The sequence below is a fragment of the Lactuca serriola genome, chromosome 8, assembly GCF_051521515.1.
Source record: "Lactuca serriola cultivar US96UC23 chromosome 8, Lser_US96UC23_V15, whole genome shotgun sequence".
Classification (NCBI taxonomy): domain Eukaryota; kingdom Viridiplantae; phylum Streptophyta; class Magnoliopsida; order Asterales; family Asteraceae; genus Lactuca; species Lactuca serriola.
In genome coordinates this window covers 62,625,983-62,635,995 of record NC_136415.1, presented here as the reverse complement: position 1 = coordinate 62,635,995, position 10,013 = coordinate 62,625,983, and the positions used below count along the sequence as shown (strand labels likewise).

Genomic DNA, 10,013 nt, shown 5'->3' with positions numbered 1-10,013 from the left:
AAAAAGGACCAATTTTGGCCTTGTGAAAAACATGAAAAACTTCTTTGCCCCGAATTGCCGTATCTTAGTGTTGTTGGTGCACTAATGTATCTTGCTAATAATACAAGACCTCATATATTTTCAACTCATTTATATTTAATTTAATCCATTCTAGAGCCTCCGGTAGCACAGCCGAGACAGCGACGGGTTCTCTGCCCCTGCGGGGATGGAGTGACAGAAGTTTTGAGAATTCAAGAGAAGGTCACGGCGAGACGAGCCGTTTATCATTACGATAGGTGTCAAGTGGAAGTGCAGTGATGTATGCAGCTGAGGCATCCTAACAGACCGGTAGACTTGAACCTTGTTCCTACATGACCCGATCAATTCGATCGGGCACTCGCCATCTATTTTCATTGTTCAACTCTTTAACAACACGAAAAAACCATTGTTCAACTCTTTGACAACATGAAAAACCAAAAGCTCTGCCCTCCCTCTATCTATCCAAGGGATGGAAGGGCAGAGTCCTTTGGTGTCCCCCCAGTCAATAATTGGGGCCTCGCAATCACTATTTTATCTCATGCCTTTCTTCGTTCATGGTTCGATATTCTGGTGTCCTAGGCGTAGAGGAACCATACCAATCCATCCCGAACTTGGTGGTTAAACTCTACTGCGGTGGCGATACTGTAGGGGAGGTCCTGCGGAAAAATAGCTCGACGCCAGGATGATAAAAAACTTCACACCTCCCGTTCTTCATACTTTTTCAATATGAAAAAAAAAATGCAAAATAAAATCAAAAGGTCGTCTTATTCAAAACCCCAATTATGACATCCCCTCTCTCCCACTTCACACCTCGGAACGCGCCGTTCTTATAGAGATAAAGGCGCTTTGACATCTTCTTAACCCGAAATGGCTGGGGAGAGCAAAGGTTCCTTTTTTTTTAGGGTACTCCCGGGAACAGATCCAGTGGAGACGGAGTGGGGCCTGTAGCTCAGAGGATTAGAGCACGTGGCTACGAACCACGGTGTCGGGGGTTCGAATCCCTCCTCGCCCACAACCGGCCCAAAAGGGAAGGGCCTTTCCCTCTGGGGGTAGCAAAATCATGATCGGGATAGTGGACCAAAAGCTATGGAACTTGGGTGTGGGTCTTTTGTCGAAATGGAATGGCCTTTTTATTTATTATTTATCGTAAATGAGTGAAGCATTACACATAGTATGCCCGCCCCCCATCAGCGATATAGTTCTTGCCTAACAAGATGACACTGGAATGGAGTCAAACATATTCTTCGATATCTTTGAGATACAAAGGATATGGGCTTATACTATTCAAATCATCAAATAAAGAGTTAATTGGTTATGCAGATGTTGGATATTGTATGATCCGCACAAAGATCAATCCCAAACAAGTTATTTATTCACTTGTGGAGGTACCATAATTTCTTGGTGTTATGTTAAAAAAAATTAGTTGTTGGTTCTTCTAAACATGCAGAGATTATAGCAATTCATGAGGCAAGCCGTGAATGTATTTTGTTAAGAAATTGAACTCATCACATTCATGAGAATTGTGGTCTAACTTCTAACAAGGATGTTTCAACCATACTATATGAAGATAATGCGACCTCTATAGCCCAATTCAAAGGAAGGGTTTATCAAAGGAGACAGATTCAAACATATATCACCAAAAGTTTTTTTTCGCTCATGATCTTCAAAAAGAGCATGACGTCAACATCCAAAAAATTCAATCAAGTAACAACTTGGCCGATTTTTTCACTAAAGCATTTCCTACATCTAAATTTGAAAAGATGGTGTGAAACATTGGTATGCAACACTTTAAGGAAATCAAGTGATGTGATGATTAGAAGGAGTTGGAAACATATTGTGCTCTTTTCCTTAGCTATGTCTTTCCCACTGGATTTTCTTAGCAAGGTTTTTAATGACGTAATTGTTCCCAATAACTATTATTAATCATGTACTCTTCTTCCTTAATAAATGGTTTTTTCCATGAGGTTTTACATATTAAAGTTTTAACGATGCATGATACAATCGTCATATAAGGGGGAGTGTTATGAAATATTAGTTTGTAAATGACCATTGGATTCCTTATTTCTCACATATCTCCCCATATTTAGCATTAATAACAACCATTTCAATATGTTTTATGACTGTAGTAATACACCATCATAATGTGCATTCATATTGTAACTCATCTTTCACCTTATTTTGGTAGTATAAATAGTGAGTCATATGCTTAAAAATTTGATGATTTCATCACAAGTATTGAAATAAAAGTTATCTACACTCTCATGTCTTTCTTTACTCTATAATTTATCTTGTTATTTGATCATATTTTATATCAATTTTCTGTTAAATTGTTTTTTTAGCAAAAACTCATTGTCATAAATATTAATTAATAATTGATCAATAAAAATTTCATTTTAATTAATAAATACATTTTTATTTTTGTGAAATATTTTGTATAGCCTTTATATTTGTTTCTTTTGTTTTTAAGCATATACAATATTTTTAAAGTAAATGGTATCTAACAATAAAATTAAATAAATTAAATTTGTAACAATGAGTATGTATGGTCTTTTAAAAAACAAAAAGAAAATATTGGGTAGCAAATAAGCTACTTTTATGGTCTTAACAAATGCGAAATTACAATAAGGTACTTTTATAGTCTTACTGAACGCTAATTCCAAAGACTTACTAAGAGTGTTTTGAAGATAAAATGAAGATACTAAGCTAAGATCATTGCATTGAAGCATAATAAGGTATAATATTTAGTTGTTTCCTTCTAAGTTTCAACCTATGGTATGGATTATCCTCAAATCTGAATTTCTTTGTTGATCTAGATGTTTGTTTGAGTTCTAACATAGGTTTTATTTTTTACTTCATCGATCTATTATCAATCCCCCTAATTATTACTTGATTTGAACTTTGAAAGAAGTGATTTGGGGAAATTATGAGCCTTAGATTTATGAATTAAGGATTAGAGACTTTAGACCATAAATTTGTTTTTAGTTTAGATTTATGATCTCACTTATGTAGAATTCAAAATGTAAGATTAAGTAGCTTCAAATTTATAATTATAGTGATTTCAAGCTAATATGGAGATGATGAGTTCATTCGATACTTTAAATCTAGGTTTTGCATTTGAAATTGCTTTGATCATTTATAGAATTAATATATGACATAAAAATTAGTTTGAAAACATCAATGGAACTATTATATGAAAATATAAATGTATTTTGGTTGTCTAAACATTGAGTTGGAATTTATGAATGCATTTTGAAATTTGTGATTTTAATCTATTGATATTTATATTTAGCTTTGTGAATCATGGTTTAAATGATCGATTTGGATGTTATTCGGTGGGTTTAAAATGTTGGGAAAGATGTCATTTGATATTAACAAGAAAAGAATCCATTATGAAAAGAAAGTGCCTCCAGCACATCACAGGGTGAGTTGTCAGACTTGAATGACATAGAATGAAGTTGTTTCCCTTGTCACATAAATAGATGACACCAATCAATTACATGAATAAATGTAGGCATTAGATGATAAAATAGATCTTGTTGCACACTCGTACTATGGAATCGGCAAATTGAAGACATGAAGGATCATAAAACGATACAATAATGCATAATGCATGGAATGGTAACTGAGGTCTAAGGAAGTACCGAAAACCACTTATCTACCTCTATCCAACTGAAATCAAATTCATGAAAAATTAAGCATAAAAAGGATTCGAAATCAATTATCAAAAAACAACAAAAAATTTCAATTTCTAAGTCTACCGTGATGGGAAAAAGAAATAAAAACCTACGAATTGATTGTAAACAATCACATGAAAATGAAGATAAATGCCTTTGCCCTGTTGTTTGTCACAAGAACTGACTGAGATTCCCATGGTATTAACTATCCCATCTTTGTATCTGAAACCTACACAAACTTTTAATTTATTTCTAAATTCATAGACAACACTAAAAAAACTCACAAAATCTAACATGCTTAAAACTCATACGAATGTCAACACCCAAGGAAGATTGAACCATTCAAAAAGGAAATTAATGATTTCTATGCTTATCCATCGATTGACGTTGGCGCTGACATTAACAAACACTTAATTATCTAACTTTACCATGGCTAGGTCAGCGGTAACAAAAGAGAGAAAAAGGAGAGGGTAGGGTTTTATTGAAAGAGCGATTATATTGATAGCCACCGAAGAAACAGATGTCTGTGGCGTAGTGATGGAATGGGTAAAGGGTGGCAGTACAATGATCGTTTGGAAATCTTCAATCTTTCTTCAAAAAAAACAATACTTAAGTCAGTCTTCATCTCGACATTTTCAGAGCTTGGGGAAGATGGGTTGCAGAAAGTTAAGATCAACAAGATACAAACGAAAGCCAATAACACACCGCCTTTAGCTAGAGCTGATCGATTTTAGCCTAAGTCGATGAACATTGGGTTCAGAAGTAAATGGAAGATGAGGAGTGGAAGAGGGAAAATCCAGGAACAATGCAATCAGAAACGTCGAGTCAGTCTGATGAAGCTTCATTTAACAACCCAAAAATCCAAATAAAAAATTTCATTTTTAAATAAGGTTTACAACCATAAGTTTGATACTAAAAATCCATTACATAATAACTATCATACTAAATCATTAGAGTGTCCTTATCATTGAACGCGGAAAATAGTGGAGAGTGCATGTTACGCCATCAAGTCGGGCCCTTCCCTTTAGAACCAGACACACATGAAATCACAATACAAACTGTAAACTAATGTTTAGTGAGTTTTCCCAAAATAACACATACCAATCATACAATTATGCCCAGCCGTGGGGTTCATTACAACCCAAAAAACAAGTATGGGCTCTGCCCGTGGGCTTCGCCCGGGGGTATATTTCAACCCAACCTGTCGAAGTGGGCCCCACCCTGGGGTATATTTCAACCCGTTATGTAATACTAGGCCCCGCCTTGGGGTATATTTCAACTGAATCACAACATGTAACATACAATGACTAGCATACTACATAAATGGATATTGGGTTGGCCTTGGTGCCTTAGACCCAAAGTTATAGTGAGAATACTCACCTCGGTTTGCTGAAAATATTAGTTGCTCGGCTACCAATCCAGAAATGTCACAATGTATAAATATACAAATTACCCTAATTAGGATTATGACACAACCTAGCCAATGGCTCAAAATCCTAAGTCCATATTCCTCCAATAGGGCCCAAACGCCTTTCTTCCTAAATGGGCCTAACATCCAAGTTCCAAACAATAATGGGCCATAAGGCCCAATAGGCCTAACCATGTCACCTATGGTCCAAAACAAGTATAAAGGCCCAATAACTCTTAATGGGTCCGGGTCCAAGGCTGAATAAGGACCAAATAGATCAAAAGCCCAATCAAGCCCAAACTCCATTGGGGAGCGTACACCCAACGTACCTGATCAGTACGCTTAGCGTACTGGATCGTTTGGCTATACGCGCAATGTACATATCATTATGCCCAACGTACAAGCTTGTTTTGCACAAATGACCATTAAGAGCTTAATTCATGAGATCATTTCGCCCAACTCCATATATGGGTCATATTAGAGGTCCTAGGGCATAAAGTTGGCAACTTTATGCCTTTTCATGCCACATGGGAACCCAACACTTCATTTTATCCATTAAGACTCTCTTTAAGACATTAAACCCATGCATGGTGCCACAACAACCATCAAGTTAGCATTTTTATGCTTTCAACTAGACAAAGGGACCTAGATCTAACATCCTTAACTCCTGGAGTTGCTCAAACTCACAAAGGAGGATCCATGGACCAAAAATGAACTCATAACTAACCCTAACTCATTCTTGTGAAAAGGAATAAGCAAGGTCTGGACTTTTTACCTCCAAGAGCTCCCCAAGATAAAGTAGATGCAGGATCTATAAGCTCACCCACGTTCAAGACTTGACCACCACCTTCTCCTTCTTGCAAACCCACTAAAATTGCCGCCAAAAACACTTTTAAGCTCAAGGATCACACTCTTTTGAAAAAATAGGGTTTTAGGATGATAAGAGGCAATGAAGGTTGTTTAGGGTAAGGTCCAAATAGCATAAGAATGTTTAAATAAGGTCATTGCCCTAAAATTAGGATTTTTGGTCTTAAGCCACATACGCCCCCGTGTACCACCAGCAAAATTAGGTCAAAAATAAATTTTGTTCAGTAACCATAATTGAGTATGCTAAGTTGTAGATATCGTAACTAGGTTTCCAAAAATATAAAGAACACTAAAATCCGAGTTATAACGAAGAAGTTATGACTGATCGAAGATACGCGACAATACCGGTAAAACACTGTTAAGCATAAAACGAGAAATTTCAATAAAATACTTTTCAACCTTAGGTGTCTAAATGAAAGGCATTGATATCCCCAAAACCGTGAACATACATAAAAAGAACGCCCAAATCTGACTTCATATGAGGAAGTTATGATTTTTCGAAGTTTCAGACATAGCAGTAGACAACTAAAAACTCGAATTAGAGATCAAGCGACTTTTTGCCAACATGACCTAAACGAGAATCGAAGATCTCATCAATGTTATGGCCACGGTAAAAAGTCTTACAAAAGCGGACATCGAAGGAAGAAGTTATGGATTTTTAACGGGCTTTTTATGTCTCGACCTGTTAAAAATGTAATATTAAAAATAAAGTCAGAATTAGCCAACGGAGTCTAAACAAGGGTTGTAGAGCATAATCTTACCTACGCGTGGATATAAAGAACGTCAAAAACAGAGCTCGTATGCAGGAGATATGAATTTCTGAAGTTCGGGTCACAAAACCCCATGCTGTCAGGTGACTCACGAGGTGAGCTGCCAGACTGACCCTTCCGGAGCAAGTTAACGAGTGACACATGCCATGAGCTAAGCGGACCAAACTCACGATGTGAGTTATGAAAAACTCACAAGGTGAAAGTCAAAATTATGACTATATATAGAAATCTAAGCCTTTCGAGTTTGGTTGCTCAACCCCATCCTCTCTCCTACTTCTACACACTATTAAGCCCTTCTAAACCACCCCGAAGCCCCGATAACACCCCTCGCACACTACGCGAGTCTCGACGCTCCGAATCTCCCGAGAAACTAACTTCTTTCCAGTCGAAGTGCTGCCCGCGTGAAGCTCGTTTCTTCACCAGAAAACTCACGGTTACGTCAAGAACGATCCTTCTTAGAAACGAAACGCTGCTCGATTCACCGCTTATCAGGTGAGTTCATACCCCTACAAACACACTTTAAATAAGTTTTTAACTGCTTTTAAACACTTTTAGGGGGGGGGGGGGGAATACAAGTAAACACACGGCTAAGATCGTGTGAAACATCGATCTTTTGCTATACTTTTCATACCGCATACCGTTGTTTTAACTATCATATGAAGTTGTTATCATGCAAAACACCTCACAACACAACTTTACCCTCATGGGGTACAATATGTTTTATAAATAAAAATATGTTTTATTTATACGTTCACATACTACATTGTATCACGGGTAACCATCTTTGTTAAACCATTTTATGCATTCAAAGAACTTATGATTTATGCTTTGTCAAACATTGTGAAAGAGGATAAACACTGCATACAAAACTATCAATTTAATACAGACTTAGTTGAGTATCCGTGAGACGATTATATCTTCAATGCTACCTCTTTGTTAAAAGGTACGACTTAAAGTCATGTCCATTATAACCAGAGTCTCTCGTGGGAGAGCGTGTCAAATGTGTATAGATCTATACGGGAAGTCATGATCCCTCGCCCTGACTGTTAGCTACAGTCCTTTGGGTGACAGTTTGTCATAAATGTTTCGACGCCTGAAGACCGTCACCACAGGCATATTATGTTTAGGATGGTTATAAAACTTACCAGATAGACAATTATTATGGTATTCTGATTTTATGAACGAGTAGCTATTAAAACTATTCTTCATCTAACAAGTGCGATCTTCGTATAGCTTTATTATATAAAACTATGCCTCAACCTTTAAGCATGTCAGTTGCTTGCGATTTTCGGTCATTAGAGACTGCCTATTACTTTAGGAAAATAAGGGATTTTCCTATATCTAAAACAATCAACTAATAGGAAAATAAGGGATTTTCTTGGTATAACTATTTACAATTCACAACACGAACATTCATACGCATTTCATACTTTTATAAGGAAATAAGGGATTTTCTTGGAAAACGCACGAACTTTGGAATGGCATACATTTTCTCAAAACCGCTTATGAACTCACCAACTTAATTGTTGACACTTTTTCTTTGAAATAACTTGTATTCTCAGGGAACCGCTAAGCAGGTTTGGGAATCATCTTTTGGGGATTAACGTTCTGGCGTTAATGACTTCTTTTGAAACATGTTATTGTATTTATGTTTTGAATATGTAACAACTACGATTATGTAAACACTTTTAAATATTTATATATTTGGTGGTGTGTACTTTCCTTACTATGCAATTGTTATGATACTGAATATGACGTCCTCTGCCACCGAACGTTTTCGCCGTTCTGGTTTGGGGGTGTGCACCCCGCATATGTGGTGCATTTCCCCGGCCATTCCTCCCTAGTACGCGAAGCGTACACATATGTACGCCCAACATACGTAGGGACCCTCCATGCAAAAGAAATTTTATTCCAAGGGTAGAAAAGGTAAATACCTGTATTCCGACCGTTACGCTTCAGTTTTTAGGTGCCTCCAATTAACCACACACAGGGGCGAAGCGGAGGTGGAAGTGTTGTCGATTCCCTCCGTAACACGGGCGTCACAAGGCAAATAAGAGTTTCAATCGAGGAGGAATGGAGCAAGAGAAGTAAAACACGATAGAGAAGCTATGAGAAAAAAATAATACAAGCTATGAGAAAAAATATATATAGAAAGCAGTAGAAGTGGTGAGTTTGTGAAGCGGTGGAAGGGTAAACATAGACAACAAAACCAAAGATAGAAAATGGAAGTTGGTTAGCCGAGAATTGTTGGTATGGAGCCGACTTAAAACAAAGAACTGTTCATAGGAGTTCTTGAAGTTAATTATATTTTTGGAATTCATTCCACTAAAATTAGGTATGATTTGGACTTTAATTTGGTGGCTTGGAAATGTTTAAAACCCAAATTTTAAAAATTTGGTCAATTTTTTGTAGCTTTTGTAATTCAAGTCCAAAAAAGGTCTAGTTTTCTTATATGTTTTTTTGTTTGGTCTTAGGGATGATAGAAGAGTGTAATTTGAGATGTTTGATATTGATGGGTTTTGGCCATAAGAACATCCTATGTGCTCATGCAAACCCTAATGCTTGGATCTAGGTTTCTCTATTGTACATGCAATTCATCCAAGACTTTGAACCCTATATCTAGCACACAATTAATCATATTAACATGAGAAAGGGTTTTTAGATCTTACCTTGATTGTTATGTAGCAATAACAATCTCAAATCCTCATTGTAATGACTTTAGAAAGCTTAAAGTCACAAGTGTCACTCCTCTAATGGATCATAAACACCAAGAGCAAGAGGATGAAGAATAAGGAGAGAGAAGGCTGCCCAAAACGTCCAGAAACCCTAGTGGAACTCTTTTTCCACGTTTTTGGGGCTTAAGGGTACTATATATACATGTAGGCTATTAGGGTTTTCAACTAGGAAACCCTAATCTGACTGCTTAAGCCCTAAGCAGCCCATGGACCCTTTTAGAATGTCCCCTGGACGATTTCTACTGGGTTTCCCCATAGAATTCGTCCAACCTATTATTCCAAGGTAATCCATAGCCCAAATTCAATTATCTTATAATTATAGTTCCAGTCCCTTAAGTTTAATTAATCTCATTTAGCCACAAAATTAATTATCAATTGATTCTTGACTAATATTAATTAAACAATATGATTTCTCCTTATTTAATAAATCATAATTAATCTTCTCTCTCTATAATTCATCCTATCAAGTTGCTTTGGTGAAGACAACCCAAAAGGAACATGCACCATCGGGTCAAGTACATACTAAAATAGTTATGGACTT

At 36.7% G+C, this 10,013-nt stretch overlaps 1 non-coding gene across 1 annotated transcript; it reads left to right on the top strand.

The window, feature by feature from the left end:
• Positions 1-956: 956 nt before the first annotated feature.
• On the top strand, positions 957-1,030 carry TRNAR-ACG (transfer RNA arginine (anticodon ACG)). The gene has a single exon. It is a non-coding gene; the product is annotated as a tRNA-Arg (tRNA).
• The last annotated feature ends 8,983 nt before the right edge of the window (positions 1,031-10,013 follow it).